The sequence below is a fragment of the Rissa tridactyla genome, chromosome 12 (genome assembly GCF_028500815.1).
Source record: "Rissa tridactyla isolate bRisTri1 chromosome 12, bRisTri1.patW.cur.20221130, whole genome shotgun sequence".
Taxonomy (NCBI): Eukaryota; Metazoa; Chordata; class Aves; order Charadriiformes; family Laridae; genus Rissa; species Rissa tridactyla.
Window position 1 is genome coordinate 8,922,714 of NC_071477.1, and position 20,174 is coordinate 8,942,887.

Consider the following 20,174-nt stretch of genomic DNA (forward strand, 5'->3'; position numbering starts at 1 on the left):
TTGTCTGGTGTGTTTACCCAGAAAGCAGTTTGTGCCTGGAACTGCCGTCAACCACCTGCTTCAAGATTTAGCACCCTGATCTCAGTTAAGCCATCCAACCCCCACTATAAATTATGAAAAAAAAAATAATAAAGTAAAATGTTCGTAAACATAAAATCACTTTAAAGGGCAACTTTTTTTGGTGCAGAATTAAAAATAGGAACAAAATAAACAAAGACATTTTTGCTTTTGTCACACTGAGACCACAATTTCTACAGACATTCCTCTGATGAGACACCATTACAAAAGTATATATTACATGGTTACAGAAATAAGTGGTGGAGCATACCATGCTGTGGAGACAATAATCCACAGAAATATGGTAGAACAAAGTTCCCAACGAGCTCACCACAACTATGGCTAGCAAGAACGTAATTTCTCAATGTATTACAACGCATTTGAAATGTTTAACCCTAACATCATCTAACCTGCAGTACGCTTCTGCAGCTCAGCTAGAATTTAAGATGTAGCTGGTAGAGCATAAACTGAGAAAAACAGTATAACCAAAAGAAACCCTGAAACAAGGAAAACAGTCACGGTTTTTTAGTAAGAGAATTCTAACATTTTGGAAAATGTGGTTAATTTTGCTTAATACCAGATGTGTAAATGGCACACCTGTAACAAAGAAACAGGGATGTTGTGAGAAAAATCCAGACAATTCTGCTAAGAAATGGACCTAACAGCACCCTTCACAACGTGCTCCTCTGCTGGCCCTGGGGCATTCATGCCAGAGACACAGCAGCCAAGTTTTAGCTTTTATTATTTTATTGCTTTTGTTTCTTAAGAATCGACGGCAGCAGAGGTTTATGAATAGGAACCCTGAACCACGGGGATTGTGAAGCGTTAGGTATTTTACACGCATTGTTTTGTAACGATGAGTGCACACAATCCTGTTTGACAATGGATATAACGGCACAGAGCCTCATATGGGAGACAGAAATGCAAGTAGAAACAGAAAATCTGATACAACCGAAGACATCCTATATTGCCCAGAAGACAGGCCAGCGCAGAACTGCAATGTATAACATGCAAATGCTAAATCAATAGTGCGAGCAGGAGCCACTGCTTGCTGCATTCCTTACAGGAACAGCCAACAGGAACATGAGAAAAGGGGAGGGTGAAGAGACATTTACCAATTATTTCACTGGCGCCAGCTAAAATCTTTTCTGTAACTAATTCACTTAAACTCTGCACAGAGCAATGTTATGTAAAACATTTCTGAGAGAAGATTTTTTTCTTGCCTTTCAAGAGCAAGCATCAAAGCCTAGTAAACCCTGTACTGCAGAATATATTTAAAGCTCAACAATACTAACCAATAGAGCCACTGAAACTGCACTCTGGAGGAGGAGCTCTCTACACGCAGAGGCTGGGTTTCTATTTTCTGGCACAGATTATACCAGCTTACAGAAAGGCAGTATTTCACAAATCTTTACATATGTAGCCAGAAGCTTTTGTCAGTGAAACGCAATTATAGCTTAAAAACAATTTCTGTGATAGAAAAGAGATGAGAGCACTAATGAAGGTGGCTTTCTGACAAATCAAGTCTTTCCTAACTGTTTTTATTCATTCATTTGATTTCAATACTGGAATTTTGCAACAGGAATTGGCTCGGTCTCTTTCAAAACATAAAGGACCTAATCCCTTCCCATTAGGGAACAGGAAGTCAGAAGCCAATCTTAGCACTGATTAAAAAAAAGAATCGGAATTGTTATTTTAACTTCTTTGTTGCACATAAGCTAGATATATTTTTTTTCCGCTACCGTTTCAGCATGATGGCTCGATTAAAAGCTGATGTCTCCCCTAAGTGGCATCTATTTAGTACAAGAGACCCTTTGCACCAACTGCTCTCTGCAGAGCAGCAACTACACTACGGTTTCTCCCCATCACTATATATGTAACTCAGAACACAAATCCTTATTTATGTGCCACTCTGCTGTCCTGCTTTGGACAGTCCAACAATGACATCTGTAGTGTAAAGGCTTTTTCACAACTGCTGTAGGGGCATTCAAACAAAATCGGTTCAAGTGGGAACAGGCAGTATTTTGTATTTTGACTTCTGTTCCTGCACACTTGAAAACTGCCTGCTGCACCCCACCAGCCAGGCTCCCACTTCTCCCCCAGCCTTCCCTAATGCTCTCAATACAGGGGTGCCTGCACGTGTACATTCCTACTCCTGCCTGCAGTGTTCAAGCCCCAGCACTCTCAATCTGCTCCTCCAAATCAGTCCCGCTTGATGTCCAAGCACAGCACTGCAGCGTCTCTCAAGCTCTTCCACTCTATGCCAGACTCGGCAAACTAGCAAGAAATTCTTGCTTAACTTCAAGAATTGTGTAGGCTCCCTCAAAGAAGCAGGCGAAAGAGGGATAAAGCCACGGGTAGCTGAAATCTTGACTTCTGGGTTTGCTGCATCTCCTCCCTTGAATCTTTCCATTTTAACTGTTATCTTTCCCAACACAGAACCAGTGGGACTTCTCTGGGGCTCCCAAACCAGTTAATGAATCAGTCCAAATCAGAACAGAACTGGATGAACTTCAAGCATAGCTGCAAGTAAAATAAGCTGAACCTAAAGTTCTTACCATTACATATTTAAGTATGTGTCAGGTTGTTTTTATTTTCTCCAATACTAAAAAGATGGCTGGTAGTATTCAACACTTGAAAATTAATGAGTTTTAAATATGAACATAGTACACCCTCAGTTTTGAAATACTCTGCTCTATTTTGTCTCTTCACATCTTTCCCATCTGGTATGTTTTAGTAATAATTTAACAAATATTTTTCTTCAAGGCTGTCAGAAAAATCTCATAGCATTTTGGAAACACTAAACATTATCTTGTGAGGTAAATTAGGACATAAAGAAGTAGCATGACATATATGTGATCACACATTGTCACTGGCAAAGACAGTAACAGAAATCCCAATATGTGCTGCTTTGGAGTCTTCAAGAAAAGAAATTGGTAATGTATAGAAAACAGCGAAGCTGAAACCGACATCAAGTTACATTTGAAGGACCATCTGCAAAAGTTAAACAAATGCAAAATCTCAATATAGGAAACATTTCTTCTTCCAGTGATATATTTTTGTATAAGATTTATTTATGAAAATTCAAACCCAGCTAGCTGTCTTCTACATTAAGCAAAACCTTAACTCTACATAGCTCCTTAGTCCTCCTGAGCTTCCTTCTCTCAGAGAATGAATCTACTACTACTATGGAGACTGCAGCCAGAAGTCCATGTCCACTTCCACACCTTACACTGGTAACCACAGAAAAAAACCCCTGTTAAGTCCATGTCTCTTTCCTAGATACTTTAGTCAGTGTAACTCATCAGTAACTTTTGCTCATTACTGAGCTCAGATGAACTAATAAAGTAGCACACAGAATGCTTCATATCCCGTTATCAATTTCCCAGTTCAATTTGTCAGAATTCACCCCAGGTGTCAGGAAAAACCATTAGCCAGCACCTTAGCAAAGACAAGATAGCAAACCTCACGTCAGATAAGCAGCTGCTGTCTAGAGATTATAATATTAGTAGAAAGAAAGACAATAAAAAGCCTCCAAAAAAAGAGATAAATCTAACAAACATGCACCTTTTTCTTGATACCATCAGCATGAGATTTTTTGGAGGTTATGATTTTATAAGCCTTTCCCTGCAACTATACGAGCGTTAAAACTTACTCTAAAAGTAAATATTCGTCAAGATTCTCAGTCAATGACATTGAAAGAAAATTTCTGGCTTTAAGAAAATGACAGATATCACAAGATGCATGACAAAACAGCAAGAGTTGGTGACATTCAGTTTTCTTCCATTGGAAAAGATACTAGTTGGTTTTTTTTAAACTCTACATGCTGAAGTTTTCTACAATAGATTTCCTGTCCTTTCTCTAAGATTGCTGAACCCCAGTCAGCCAGGGCACAGATAACGTCTTCGGATAAAAGATTTGAAATCACAGTTCAAGCTTTACAGAAGAAAAGCTTTTCTTCCACAGAGCCGCAAACTTCACAAGAGAAAGTTATTTCCTCTGTTCTGTTCCCTCAGGAGGTGTTATATTCTTATAACCTGTCAGACTTACCCAGTCATATTTGTAATTTATATTTAGTATAAGGTCATTTCTTTTCAGACCAACCTGGATATTCCGAACACAAAAAGTGAATTCTGATTACTCATTTTTCTCCCACAGATTAGACACCTTTCCCTGTGTCATTATGCGCTGGAGTCTGTCCGAAATAACTTTCTGAATACCCAAAAAACACAGACAAAAATAAAAAAGACAAACATTACAGAATTTAGCTGCACTTTGAAACATAATTGCAAAACAATGAGAATGAGATTTTCCTTACATTTAAAATAGCATGCATGTTTAATTAGAAGAGGAAAAAACAGTCGAAATACATATAGATGGACATACTCCACTCTACTCAGAGAGAGGGGAACTCAAACTTTTTTTACCCAGTCTGATCAGACTATGGAGAGAGACACATCAGTTACTATCATTTCAGAACAAGTTAAACTCACCTACAAAAATGGTCAGAACAGTTCTAATTTTCAAATGGCAAAAGATGCCAAAAGGGCATCTCTGCAATGATATCCTACATAAGAGGGGAAAAGGGGTGGACAACTAGAAAGAAACAGATTTGGAGAGAGTACAGAAACTTGGGTAGTTGGCACGGATCTTATTAGGTTTCAGACAACAGTCAAACCAAAAGGAAAGTTGCTGCAGAAATTCAAACTCCATTTATGTCCTTAAATAATTCAATCCTTTCCTGCATACTTCTACTAGAAGTGAATAGTCCCTTACCAGCACAGAGCAGAATGGAGCCAGAATTTACAGTGAGAACCATGGTGTAAAAATTATTAACAAGTAGTTGCACTGCATTATTCAAAGGTCCATGCAGCCAAATAATCCCTCTTAAGTGGTGACCAGTTGAAGGGGTTGCCTAGGGAAAGGTTTAAAGGGCAAAAACACAAGCTTACTTCCCAGTCTTCAAGAATTTGTGGCTGAAGGATGGATATTTTGTTTAATACCCATTGCTGGATTTTTTTTTCCCCATGAATTTGTCTGATTGCTTTGGGGATATAGAACATCCTGTGGACATAAATTCTCTGGCATATTAATACATTGTGTAAAGTTAAGTACCTCCCCTTTTGTATTGTGAACCTGCTTGCTGATCATTTCATTGGATGTCCCTGGTTCTTGAGTTATGGGAGGGAGTGAATAATCATTCTCTATTCACCTGCTGCACATACAGAATGACTTCATGAATCTCTATCCTGTGCTGTCTTGTCCTCCCTCAGGCTGAGTCTTTGTCTGTTTAGAAATTCCTGTGAGAGAACTTTTCCTTATCTGTGCTCATCCTCATTACCTCTCTTACCATGCTTTCTAGAGGTACTATTTTTGGGGGAAAGGATGGGAGGGAGGGATAAGATCTGTACAGTAGGAAGCTACAGCATTCCCTATTTATTTTTCCTCTTTTGTTCACTAATATTATAATTCCAAGATGTCTGCAAGCAGGAATACACAGTTACACAGTATTTCAATTTTTTTCTTTGTAATGATAAGGAAAAAAATCCTGAAAACCCTATACGTCTTCAAGCCCAACTCAAGCCAGCTACTGAGTAAATAGTCTGGCCTTTTCCACATTCTTATTGGCGTCCCAGTTATACAACACTATTTGTATAGGCAGACCAACCGTGTAAAACTTCCAGCTTTGATATATTTTCCAGACTGGGTATCTGCTGCAGCTTTAACATGTTTGGAAAGTTTTAGGGAACAAAATCAAGCCAATTCAGATAATGAAATTAGGGAAAAGTATGTGTTGCTTAGCTCTTTTGAAAAGCTCTAATGCCTTCATAAGCTACAGCAGAGATTTTAAATTGGCAGTACACTGCCCTCCTATCAGGGACGTATTTTCCCATTCCTATGAAAATATTACTAAATCTGGCCAAGTTACGACTCTTTACTGAGTCTATATAAACTGTGGTTTTCTAAAGATTCACTAGAGTTTGACAGCTGAAGATGAAATCAGTATGCACCATCTCCTGTCTGCACCTCTGTTAACCAGATTGAATATTCATTATTCTCTTTAAGCAGTTAAGGTCTGTCCTGGATCTGCAGAAACGGAACTGGACTTTTCCTGCAACTGAAGCTTCCAGCAGTTGCTATGACACGAGACAAAAATTTGGAGCGGTTCAGCTGTACGTACAGGATCACCAATACCTGTCCATTTTTGCCTACCAGGTATTATGAATCCTGGCGCTAAAGAAAATGAGGAGGGAAACATAATGGTGAAAATACAGAAGGATACAGAAGGAACAAAAGAAGGCAGGAAGGTAGTTGAGACTAGAACAAGGATCCTGATGGAGATATGCTAAGACTGAAAACATGGTAGATTCACATCGAGATGGAGAGGGAGGAATGGAAGGGATGAGTTCAGAAAAGGCTAACTAGAGATTGTGATGAATTGCTGGGGAAATGACAGATTCAGAGAATGACCTGGGAGCTTAGAGAAGGAAAGCAGAGTGTAGAGGTAAGTGGCATGAAGACACTATTGGAAAAGAACTAGGACAGAAAGGACGAAGACTATGTAAATTTTCCTCGAGTCCACATCAGATCTCATTATCTCTGACTCTCAAGATTCTTCCTCTATCAGCAAATATCGCTAAAACTCACTGAAAGAGTTCTCATCCCCCTCTAGTGCTCATCCACAGACCCTATAAAGGAATAACTGACATAAAAACAAAGACTAAATAGAAAGAACAATCTATGCTTATGTCTCTCACTGCAAGATGATGTATAACAAGCTTCCTGTTTGCATATACATATACAGAGAAGATCCTTTCATTCAGGAGCAAAATGTAGAAAATTGAATTGCAAAAATTACTGCTGGAACTATTCAATGCCTAAGTAGCAACACTTCAGAAAAAGAAAATTATGTAAATTTTTAAAAAATATAGAAAAATTCCCTTTACAGAAGCAAACTATACCTAGTTATTTTATATCACTTAAAATTAATAATTAAACATGCTGTAAAGCCACATTTGATATAGCAAGGGTATTTAACATCACTTTCCTATCTGCTAGGAGCAGCTTTAAAAATACTCACATTTTTAAATGAAGAGACAGTTACACACTGAAATAATTTGCAAACGGTACTAAGAACGGTACCGCAGCTCTTCTCTGCTTCAAGCACTTGCTCTTCTAGGAGGGAAACACGGTGGCAACCATTTTAACAAATGCCTATGGAGAGAGGAAAAACATCTAATGAAAATTAAAAGCACCTGTGCTGGGTTTCAACATTATCCGAACTAGAGATCAGAAGTCAAAGTAAAAGCTTAGCAAGATTTCAGAGTGCAGTATTGCTAATAAAAATATCCAAGGGGTGCATACTCAGGAGTAGACTACAGATGTTTACAGCCATGAGAAGAACCACTGGTCATGACCTACAGCTAATTTTTCTCCTTACCTAAGGGCAGACTTTTGCTCCCTTTACAGCATAGAGTGTGTAGGCACTTACTATCTAAAGGTCTGGCAACATTTCAGCAGTGAGGTGAAAAGCTCTTCAGAACCTGCAAAGACACTGCTACTACTGGTGGGAGCGAGAAAGTGGCCAAAGTGGTAGGAGGGATGAGACAGCAGAGGAAGAGATAAGGACAGGTGACTTTTAGCTAAAAAAGGTCAGGAATTATTGACCTAAAACACACATGTGTTCAGTTTCAGTTGAAATTTGAGCCATAACGAAAGACAACTAGAAAGACCACAGTATTTATTTGTGAAAATACAGAACAGTTTGTAAAGAATCTTGATACTCTCTATTAAGCATTAAGCTTCACTTTTTTTTTTTTTTTGAGAAGTTGAGCACTGCCCATTTTAGGGATGGGGAAGGTGAGGTAAATTAATTGCCCAAAACATACCAGTGGCAACATCAAAATTAAAACCCAGCAGATTCCCATCCTACATAACCATTACACAACAGTCCCCCTCTTTTCTACTCTTGGGAGTACAAGTTAATTTCTTCCTTGAAAATCCCCATGGATGCTAAGCTTTAAATTTAAAAGTTCTAATTAAAACATTAACTACTGCTCAAATTGCCAATTTAATCTTGTGCTCTCAGATTACTGCCATTACAGCTGGTAACGTTAGGGAGAAAAACTGATTCCTAGCCAATCAAGGTATCATCCTCCCCTGATAACCAAAAAAAAGCCTCTCAATGACATTCTGCTGCATTATTCAGGGGCAGCCTGGCAAAGACTGGTGTTTTCTTCATATTCCAAATTACTGTATCCCTACAGTTGTACTAAGCGACCGGGGTCAGGAAGGTTGGTGGGTTTTTTCCCCCTGTATTAGAGGGGAAAAAAGTAATAAGGAGCCCTGTTGCTTACCATACTTTTGGCACAAGTAATTGCTTAGAGTTTTAATTTTATTTTCCTGTTCAAAGACAAGAACATCCCCCCCCAACACTCCCCCCAAAATCCCAACCACCTATGAGCATGGAATTTGCAAAAAGAACTAAATCGGTGAGACACTTCCAGAAACAGTTGGTTTGGAACCTGATTCACTTAGATTTCACAGTCCCAGCTTAAGTATACATTCAAGTGTGGCCAAATTGTCAAGTATGGTGAGACCCCACTCACTATTTCTTGGACTGGGGTACTCAGTTCTGAAAATTAGACAGGTTCTAAACAAGTTAACAGTTGACTCCCACTTTTGTTCTAAAATGCCTTTCCTCAGTTTCCTGTCTGAAGCTTTCTCCTGGTGTGGTGGAAGTCCATAATACACGAAGCAGTTCGATAAGTCTGTTACCAAATGTAGGTGTAAAAATACAAACTACAAGAAATTAATTGCATTTAACGAAAACTTGCTGAGAGCTAAGTCAATTGTCCTGTCCCTCCCAGAGTAATAAACCTTACCAGAGGCTATCACTTTGTACAGAGGCAGAGCCTGAAGCTTAAGCACTGCCTATCTGGATTTAATGCCACAAACACTTGGTTTCTTTCGCTTTGAGTCAGTTAAAACTGACTTTAAACATTACACAATTTATCTCGTCATGTTTTCATTATATTCCTCCCAGAGGCAAACTTGCCCTCAGACGACACAAATTTTAACTACTGCTTACTAAATATGGTGAGGGCATCATCTTAGTGAGTCATACTGGCTTCCCTCAGTCAGGATACAATAAACACCAAACCAGACACACCAGAAGATGGGAGCTCCGAGATTTCTCCACTGCTACCTAAGATGATCATCAACAACTTAAAATGGGTATGTCCAGCAATGGATGTGAGACTTGAATTTTTGAAGTTATAAATACTTTCACAGATACTCCTTCATGTCGCAAAACAAATTAACATTATTAGCGTTATTATTAACACCAAAACCACACCTAATGCTTTTAATATACCATTAGGAATTGTAGAATCCACAGCAATAAATTATTCAGTGACGTTCCAAAACCATAAATACTTATATATGCTGAACCATGGGTAAACATACTGATTTAAAAATAAACATAAGACAACAGAGAGCCATAAACACCTGAGTGCTCCATATAAATACCTGGACAGTTAATGTATAGAACACATAAAAAGAAGGATGTGAATTTTCTAATGCAATGAACAAACCTCTAATTTATCAACTTTGCCACAGATGTGGTTCATTTCTGTCGCCTTGTCTTTAAGGAGCAGAATGGTCTCGTCCAGGATCTCTGATGCATCACTTCTAATCTGCATGAAAAAAAAGTATCTCACATGAGGATGAATCTTGAAGATAAACACTACATTTTTTTTTCACTTCGCTGTTTTTTCACATGAATATTTCAAAAAACACCTATTCAGAAAAGTTATCACAAGGGCCCTTTTGCACTATGTTATAAAGTACAGATTGGAAAAAAACCCAAATTTACTTTCTCAAGTAATCCATGACACAATAAAAAAACTGATAGTAGATGACAGGACTCCCACATCAAAACTGTAACCAGATCCTTCCCTCTTCTCCCCAAATTTCCACACTACTACTCGCACAAGATCATCTACTTTCTTTTATGAAATACTGTAGACATGAGGGGTAATGATGGATTTAAAAGGAAAACTGCCTTTAAACTGCCTTTGATTTTATTAGGATTTTGCTACCTAATACAACCAAGCTTGTTTCTGATATCTGTAAGAGAGCCCAAACCTTATCTGAAATCCTGCTAAGTAAGTGTTGTGTTATCAAGAATTACCCAATTTCCTATACAACAACTTCCAGTGCTATGTTAGGTGGCAGTTACACACGCCTCCAAGGAGAGCACTATAGCTAATGGAACGTATGAGCCAAAAACCATGGATAAGACAAGAACTAGGAAGAGCCCTCTGAAGGGAAAGATAAAAGCAAAACCAGGAAAACCTCCAGTAAAACACCCAAATAGGCATCCTAATTTGTAAAAGAGAGCAGCAACCCACTGATGAGAAAAAAGAGAGGCACTTTTATACAAGCTTTCTCAACTACAATGGAGGTCTTGGTTCATTTCTGGAGTAAAGCTGTCCTGCCTACAATTTTAATAGGCTTAAAAAATACCTAGGAATGAGGATCCCTTCAAAAGAGATACTTGTCCCAAACACTGAGCTAGAGGATATTCCTCCTTCAATGTCATAGGGAGGAGTAAAGATCTTTCAGCTAGAACAGGGAGAACCTGGAGTTGGGCTAATGCTGCAGGGAATTTTCTGGGCATTTTGAGATTTAATCCAGAATCTCAAATCAAGCATAAATGCCTGCTATAAAATCATTTAACCCATGGACCATGCTTTATAAACACTAATAGGTACTTAGATGTTTTACTAATGATCATATGACTCATTTGTCTTTTCTTAAGAAGTCGTGTTTTTAAAAGCTGAGTATAGACAAAGCTATATACGTATAAAATGACTCATAGTAAGGTTTTATGGTATTTTTATTACCAGAATGAGTATATGCAGATCAAATGCTTTTATAGTGCTCTAAGTGTTCTGTAATAGGAGATCAAACAGATGTATCAAATAGTGGTAGCTTGCTACTGTAAACAAACCAACAGTATGTCCTGTATTACCAATCTCAGCACTACATCCACCAAATATATATATATATATACACACACACATATCCACGGACACCTCCCCCAGCAGCGGCATAACTGTATACACACAGTATACACAACAGACACACTCTGTTATCTTTACAGTATGTACTTTATATCCAATAGAAAGCAAGCACAGACACTCAAGCAGGATCCCTGTGAATGGATTCAGATTTCTATTTCCTAATGTTAAATAAAAATACAGAACGAATATCTAATGAAGGAGCCGAAGCAGATCAATTTGACGTTTGTTTTGTCGAATTATTTTGGGTCAATGGTAGACAAGAAAACCCCTCCTCTATCATAAAGCACTTGCGAAAAACAGGTTGGTGATCTGTCTGAGGTGAGATTCACACTCAGGTAAACTACAACAGATTAAAATTTGAGCCTGAACTTTCCAAAGATACGGTAACAAACTTATTTGCTAAAGTTGGTCTTGGAAAGGACGAGGGGAAAAGCCACTCTTACAGCTAAATGCTAGATAACTACTGTAAATATAAGCACAGTTTGGGACACAGCTAGAGAGAGGGAGATGTTGTACAGACCCAGTACAGAAACTACCAACAAAACAAGGTCGGAGCAGACACGGAACAAATCTAAACCATCTTACTTTGAGGGTAAAAGCAAACAACCAATACAAGACACAAGAGAGCTGATTTTCCAGCAAGCAGCCTGTGGTGAAAGGAAATGATATGCAAATATGATTCAAGAAGAGTCACTCTGCAGCAGCCTGCAGAACCACAGCAACAGAGGAGTTCAAGAGGAGTCAGCACATGACAAAGGGAAATGATTCTCTTGGTACAGCAACCTCTCACGAGCCATAGAAAGCAGGACTGGTCTGAAACCCCACATTATAAAACCAGATTTATTTCCCCTTGTGCAATGTATTTTACTTTATCTTACTGAAGATTTAGCAGAGTGCTCAGCACAAGCACCAGAGCACAGCAGACCATGGGAAAAAACCATGTATTCCTCTTACTAGGTTTTACTACGCTAATTGAAGGAGGAGGTAAGGAAGGGAGGTTTGATTCAGCTTTGTTTTCTAACAATTCAAGTCAGCAAGACTAAGCTCAAGGAGGCAGCAAACCAGCAGCTCCAAAGTCAGTCAGGAGACAGCACAACCAGAGTACAAATGATGAATTGGAACACAAACCAGGAATGGCACCCTGCATGCAGGGCAGTGAGACCTGATCCTTGCAAACACTGCAGTTCAAGCTGTACCAGTTAAACAACCACAGACTGTTGTTATTTTGTATTTTATAAGAACTATTATTTTTTCAGGAAAATAACAAAAAGCAGCTGGAGCTACAAGTCAAAGATATTGTGCAATTTCTAGTTGTGACAGGGACTTTTTTGAAAGGATCTCTCTATATTCTATTTCGGTCTTTGATCCCATATGTTAACACAGAACAACATAAAAGGATCACGAGTAAAACTAATCACTGTAAACCAACAGCTCAGTGGTGAGAAAAGGGAAAACTGAGGTTGGTATGTTCCTGAGAAGTCAGCAAACCCTAGCCGCAGCGAACCAAATAAAATAACCTCTTCCTCTCTTTTCCCCAGTGATGAAACCAGGTTTCACACCTAGGACCTCAGGGAAGACGTTCCCAAACTGTAAGTCCATGAGACAAAGATAAGCAGCTAGCAGCTGGTCTGTGGAACTGTAATAAAGCAAGATTTATAAACACATAATTTATGGGGGCAAGTTCTGCAAGAAAGTTCAGTGGGTTGAGAACCACTAGCCTGTGCTTTTATAAACTGGTGGGTATGCTGGAGGATCAACATACATATTTAAAAAAAACCAAACCAAAACAAAAAACACCACACAACAAAACATAAGCAGAGATTTTGTATCTAACTACACATCCTCTTCCGTGGATTAGGAGCCAAAGAAATGGAAGTAGAGAATTTCCACATGTAACTAAACCAGCTGTGCCTCTCTGAATAACTATCATTTTCAATTGTGCTCTCAGATATACAAGAAGCACAAACAATCGTATCTAAAAAGGTAAACAACAGTGACCCATGGAAACAATGAGAACAGCATATACAAGAGTCTGGTTATGACAATTAAATTTTTTTTGCTTTTGTGTCACTGGTTAAAATCATAGCTCAGTTAAAAATCACAATTTGATAATTATACTTGAGAGGCTCTGAAGCCACTTAAAAAGATATTAATTTACTTTGTTGAAGTCAGTGCCCTAAGGAAGACATCACAAAAAGTTAAATAACTGGCACTAAAATTCTTCTAGTACAATCTTTTCACTGCAAGATGCTTCTTCCGTGGCAAGTGTGAGGCATGCTGGACTGTATTTAAATTGTCACTGTAACTTACCTACTGTACAAGTGTCCACTTTAAGTGCTGTGCCATGCTGTGCCTAGCCAGGTGCAACAGTACGACACTGGAAATAGCATTTTGTCTTCCTAGCACTGAGGATCCAGGTTTTTCCTCATTGCAGTATTCAAATGTATGCATCGAGTACTTGTAAGTGAAAAGCAGCAGCACACCCAAAGGAGAAAAGCCAAATCCCCCTATGCGAATACTTTACTGAATGCTGGACTGAAAAAAGGCAAGATTCCCCTTGCCTTTTGTTGGCATAGACAAAAGACCAAATTATTGCTAGGCACAGAAGCTGGAATCAGTTCAAATACTACATTATATTTATGAGATTCCCAGATACCACTTGATGTGCTGCTGAAAGGAACCTTACATTGTAGGTACCGGATAGAAAGGCACAGCATCAGCACGCTGACTGCAATGCTTTGATGTTCCCAGATAAGGTCAATAATCTGCATACTAGGGAATTATTCACAGCCTGCAGGTTGTGGAAAAATGTTTTCAGGGGCAATGCAAAGATAGCGTATTGAAACTAGGTTAGTGGTTTTTGTATAGAAAAGGTTGGCAAGAAAAGGGATCTCCCAGGAGCTTTAAAAGCTCACTGGATCCATCTGGACAAGCCAACCATCTTTCCCTATACTGGAGACAAAAATGTAAGGTGTGTGCCTGATTGATGAGAAAAAGCGTAAGGTACACAAAAAATCTTAGCGTAAGCTCCCAAACAGAAGAATTCAGTGAATGAACTTACTAGTAAGTCAGACAGAATGCCATCAGCAGTGAAGAGCTATTGATTCAAACCACTTGCTTTGAGCAGGTGATGCCATATCACTGACACAATCATCATCACCTTTCAGGAATGAACTCAAAGGATTTTTTGGCCCAAGAAACCAATCTCTTGCATTCTACATTTTGCACTGACTAAATGTGCCATAGTAGAGAATCTAAAGCTGACAAGCAAAAGCCAAGGTGGATCAAAAAAATAGACTGCATTCTCTGAGGTTCCCATGCTCCTTTACAGCTATTTTTGTCAAAAACTGAATGGAAAAACAACTGCTTAAACAGCCACTAATACTGAACCATTCTCACAAGGCAGCTATTTCTCCTTTTAAGTCCCCCACCAACCATGTGAGACTTTGATGAACCAAGCTTTTGTTTCTTTCCACTCTATGTCACTTCCTTCTGGAAGCAATGATATCTCTTTTCCATAAGCAAGACATGCCAATGACAAAACAGGACACCTCTGACAGAAATCAAAAAAAAGGATTAATAACTGGCTATACTGCTGACTGATTTGCCTAGAACAAGGATGGTGGCCTCGCTTCTCTTGAGAGGAACTCGCATCCAAGGTGCAAGAAAGAACTGTCCCATAACCAAATAATAATAATAATCATTAGTTAGCTGATATTTTGAATAAACTGTGTCAAACATGTCAATTTGAGTTCTCAATGGGTTCTTGCAGACCACACCACACTGCTTGCAGTCTGCCTATGACTTAAGAGTTCCATCCTTGAGAGTAAGCAGAGCATTTCTCCAAACAACACTGGGATACATGAACAGAAAAGTGGAAACATGCTTAGGGGGCAACAGAATCATAGAATTGTCTAGGTTGGAAGGGACCTTTCAGATCATTGAGTCCAACCATCAACAATACTGGCATTTGCTCTGTGAACAGAAGACCATGTGCAGAAAAGGCCAGCTCACCAATGTCTTTCGCTTGCAATGAAGCTGGTAAGAAAAAAGCTTTTCAACTGCCTAAGAAACACTGGCTGCGTAAGTTTCTGATCTGCTTCACTTTATTCTGTCCCTCTCCATTTCTCTATGCAATTCCTAAGAACCATCCAACAAAATAGCTCATAGGCAAAAGTCCCCCAGGAGATGTTGGCTGGTCACTTCTTGCCATTAGAAGTGCACGTTCAATACAATTAGCAACCATTGTAGTTGCCAATGACACATGCATTATACAAGATGACTGAAGACAGAAGAAAAATGTTGTGGTTAGTGCTAACAGAAGGTGGGGTGGTCTGTGCATCAGCGATTGTAAGTCCCTCTAGGTAAAGTTGGTCCATGCTATGGGAACCAGCGCTCTATGGAACACTTGTGAAGGGTTAAAATGCAGTACCAGTTCCTCTACCTAATTTTACATTTTTTTTAGCCTAAGGAAGGAAAGAAAAAGTTGGCTGCAAAAATCACCTTCATTATTTTTACATGAGCAGCATAACCCACACAGCCTTCAGACAGCACCGCTTCGCACGGCGAGGCCTGGGGGAAGCTGAGCGGTAACGCACACCTCTGGCTCTAAACGGTTTATCCCAAACAATTAGGCACTGACAATGGCCAAGATAATTGGCGCATTATGAACGTTGCAGAGCGCATCAGTGGGAACCCCATCGTTAATTAGTACTCCCCACTCACTTATTCTACCCATTATCAGCTTCTCTCTTATAGCCTCTTAGCGGACACAACCAGCTTGTGGTGTTTGTCCATCACTGGTGGCCTCAGTTTGTAGCCGGTGAATGTCACTGTGGTGCCACTGTCTCAAAGGGATCCGGAGGAGCCTTCAGGGAAGGTTTCATAACGCAAATAAAGGTAACGGGAAGGACGTGGAAAAACATGGATTATTTGATTATTCTGCTGAGATCTACCTCCGGCGTTTCGCCGCCGAGCGAGCTGGGAGGGCAGGACGCCGTCTGACGGGAGGTGGAGGGCCGGGGGGACACGGAGAGGACAAGGGGGGGACCTGGGCCTCTCCCGCCCCGCGCGCGCCCTCGCGCCCCCTGGCGGGCGCGGCGCCCCGCTGCGCGCGCAGCGCCACCGCCCTCCCCGCCAAGATGGCCGCCCCCCCCCCCCCCCCCCCCCCCTGCCGCGCCTTCCCCCGACCCCACACAGGCCCGTCCGCCTTCCCGCCATCGGGGCCCGCGCCGCCTCCGCCGTCCCGCAGGGCTCCTCCGGCCGCTTCAGCAGCTCCCCCGTCGCCTCTCCAGCAAATGTCACCTAAGGGGGAGAAAAAACAGTCACAGAGGCCAGGCCCGGGTGCGCTCCCCCGCGCTCATTATAGCGAGGAATGTAAAATTTATCAGTTCTGGGAGGCCTTGTGGCCCCCGCGCCGGGAGGTGCCCCCACGGCCATGAAGGGCCTCCCCAGCATCGGCCTCCACAGGGATCCCGCCGCCCAGGTCTCACAGGGAGATTCCTGCCCGCGGGCTGCTAACCCCGTAACAGAAACGTGTATTTCAGCAGAAGTTCCCCGCTGGCTCAGGTTTTGAAGCGTAAAAGTTTATTCTAACGCTTGCACTGGGGTGTAACAACAAAGTGGGATTTATAAAAGTTGAAGTTATAGCCCACATTATTCACTGACAGAAAAATGGTTAAACCCCACCAAACCCCAACCCATTAGCAAATACCTAAAAGAAAAAAAAACAAAAACAACCAACCAACCCACCCCAAACCACCCTGACTGTTAAGAAGCAGAGATATCGCTATGAAAGAGAACCAAGAGCCGCCCAGAAGGGCAGTTTTGGGCAGCTACTGAAGTTTTTTTCCCATTTCAGGAAGAAGCCCGTACCCAGAACACCAGAAAAACTCAAGGGCTGCAGGAGTGCCTGCCTGGAGCCAAGAGCCCCGCATGCCACCTCCGCGGGGGACAAGAGCGGACAGACTCGCACTCCCAACTGAAGTTTAGAATTAAAGACTGTTGTTCACAAAATCTCAGTAAAAAATTACAACTGCAAGGAGAACAAACCACCTACTATTCTGAGCGTATTTTTAAAAACAAATGGAATAATCAGAGTTCAGATACAGGAAATTGAAATCAGCAAAATTAAATGGCCACCCCAAATCCTGCATTTGCACTGCAATTTAAATAATTTTTAAAATCCTGAATCTATTCTCCTATTCTAATCACATCTCAATCTCCAAAATGAAAATAATTAACCTGATGAAAACTCTCTTTTTTTTTTTTAAATAAAGCCAAACAAAGGGAAGTTGTCCCATTCATTGGGGCTACTTTGCTAAAATGGTCATCATAAAAGCAGAACAAGAGCAAGGTTTCTTTAGCAGACCTCTTTATCATTTTTCATTTATCATAATCTTGTTCGTAAATAAAGTTTGTTATCCTTTCACCTGGCAATAAAATTAAGGAGACATGAGTCACCTCTGAAATTCAAACTCTAGTTATCAATCCAACAGTCGGGCTAACTCCAGGATTTTTTTTTGCCATTCTTAAAAGTCCCCAAGCACTTCCCAAAACAGGTACAATCACTCTTGTCTGGAACAATATGGCAAAAGGGAGCTGCTATCACGGAAGGGCATTAGATAGAAGACAGGGTGCTGGAAGAGAAAGAACAGGAAAGAAGACTCTGTCAGAAAGGGGTAGAACGGAAAATACTAGACTCAATTTAGACTGAAGCAAATGTTAGGAGCAGCATACACGTAAGTTCACCCCAAAGGCTGTGCTTCATGTGGACTGAAGATGGTCACTGGCATGCCACTCCTCTTTTACTTTATAAAACCCGTTCCACATAAATGGAGCAGGCGTCGTTCTCTGCAGAGCCCGGGTCAACTTGTCAGCTCAAATGAGGTGGTGTTATGCCTCTGGAGACCTCTTTGCAGCCAACTCCTGCAACAGAACAGATTTGAGGGAATGATTTCAGGTACGGAGGTATTCCTGGAGGTAGCTTCTGCACCAACGCTGAAGACGGTAATAGGGAAGGCAAAATCCTTTTGCCAACCAACCAGAGAGGAGGAGCAATAGAGAAACAGAAGTTACTAGTGGGGCAACAAAGTACAACACATCACTCTAGGAAGGGTGTTCTGAAAAGGCATCCAAGTCATCCAGGGAGCAATGAACCCAGGAGACCAAACCCACCATATCAAGTGAGCACGCTATTCTAGGTCTGCAATCGTGCAAGCTGGGGACGGACTCAACTCCTACTCACTTCCAGGACAGTGATTCAAAGACTAGAAAGGAAAAATTATGCTATCACAAAGAGGAAGGGAAGAACAACAAAAAAAATCTTAAGCACACAGAAGAAACAGTGTCTGTATTCACAAGGGGAAACGTGTGTGCATATATAGGATGGTAGAATGCAGGTACGAGCTCAGGCGATGTTCTGAGTAGCAGGAATGTGACCCAACTTGGCCTGAAAGCTCTGCAACTACGTTAGGGCAGCACTGAGCTAAGACTGGTATGTATTGTCTCAGAGAAATTGTTAGCAGCTGGCATCTTCATCAGCTTAATGACCACACCTGTCAGCCAATTAAGGTTATTTCCTAAGACGCTTGTGTCTCACAAACTCTGCATGAAGTCTTCATGGTGGCATAAACTATCACACTGTAATCTCACTTATACAAGATTTAAAACCTAGCCACAAGTTTCACAACCTCTTTTGTGTACATAGCTGGACAGAAGAAACCTCAAGACACATTAAACTCCACAGGTTCAATGGGAACGATCCATAAATGCTGTAAATCAATGCATGGATTTCAGTGGTGCTAACACGAGTTTACATCCCCTAACAATCTGTTCCACATCTGAGGTAAAGATTTCTGTGTGGAAAAGTTGTTTTCCTTCGGCTGCTCCTTAGCATGCTCAAATAAAGGAACAGAATCTCCATATCTAATGTCTCCTCAGAAAGAAAGAGCACTCTTCCTTCCCACTGCACATAGGTTGTCTGGAAAGATCACTGCTAAACAACAGAAAAATACATTCTTTTCAAATAAGAAAGAGTTCCCAGTGATTTCGCATTACTATAATACATTTAATTTGTGAAAAACCTGTAAACATTGAGTCTGAGAGTCTGATTCCTTGAAGTCGTCATAAGGCAGAGAAACATAACTGCTAGCTTTTCTGTTAAGTGTATTTTACACCAGAGCAGTCTCAGTGGGAGGTGCAAGCATCAGATGGCCTACAGAACAATTCTATCAAACTCCCGACATTTCTTGGCAAGTCTGTGCACAGTCAGCTTCACAGGCCTGAAGCCACTAACGAAGCCACATGTTCAGGACGAGCACAGTTGGCTTAAAAAGACAGGCCCAAACTGATATTGAACTTACAGCTTTGCTTAATGGTAGCAATCATTAAATGCATGGCTGTAAAGCAGGTGTAATTCCACTAATTTGACAGATGATACATTAAAGAACCATCCACTTAAAGAAGCTGCATTAACTGTCCAGGTTACTGTCCTGCTGTGACTAACCTTGCAGATGCTGCAGGCCGGTAGCTGGCTGACATTACTAGCCACCATAATAGCCACCGTGAGCATCTTGCATTCATAATGTTCATAAAGAGTCAAACATTGGAGTAGCATGTGTTAGAGGAGAGAAGCAAAGTTTATTGACACCGCTGAGAATAAGTTAATTCAAAACAGATTCACAGTTAATCTTTACTCTAAAAGTGTTACATAGCCTGAAATGTAACAGAAGACAACAATAGAAGGAAACAACAGAAAATAGATACAAACAAACCACATAACACTATTTCTTCAAGGCATGCTACTGTAAAAGCACACTAGGCATAAAAAAGCCAAAATACTATGTTTAAAAAGGACTCAACTGCAAAGACTTAGCAGTTCCATGTGAATTGCAAAAGAGAAAAACAGCATTCTGAAGGCCCAATGTATTTAAGACACCCTCAGAAATGGTGAAGAGGGGCCTCTTGCAAATTGCAGTATCAATAGCATATTTACCATCAGCTGTAATTACTTACTAAACAGACCAT

At 40.5% G+C, this 20,174-nt stretch overlaps 1 protein-coding gene across 2 annotated transcripts in view; it reads right to left on the reverse strand.

Moving 5' to 3' along the window:
- PARD6B (par-6 family cell polarity regulator beta) overlaps positions 1 to 20,174 on the reverse strand; it is a 72,053-nt gene that overhangs the window by 22,688 nt on the left and 29,191 nt on the right. The window contains exons 4-6 of one of the 2 annotated variants that reach the window (XM_054218944.1): positions 17,886 to 18,074; positions 9,654 to 9,755; positions 7,139 to 7,272 (exon numbers count right to left, since the gene is read on the reverse strand). The gene's annotated coding sequence lies outside the window, so the exon portion shown is untranslated. Of the gene's footprint in view, positions 1 to 7,138; positions 7,273 to 9,653; positions 9,756 to 16,355; positions 16,452 to 17,885; positions 18,075 to 20,174 lie in introns of those variants that run through there. The other variant, XM_054218943.1, reaches the window with a different exon arrangement.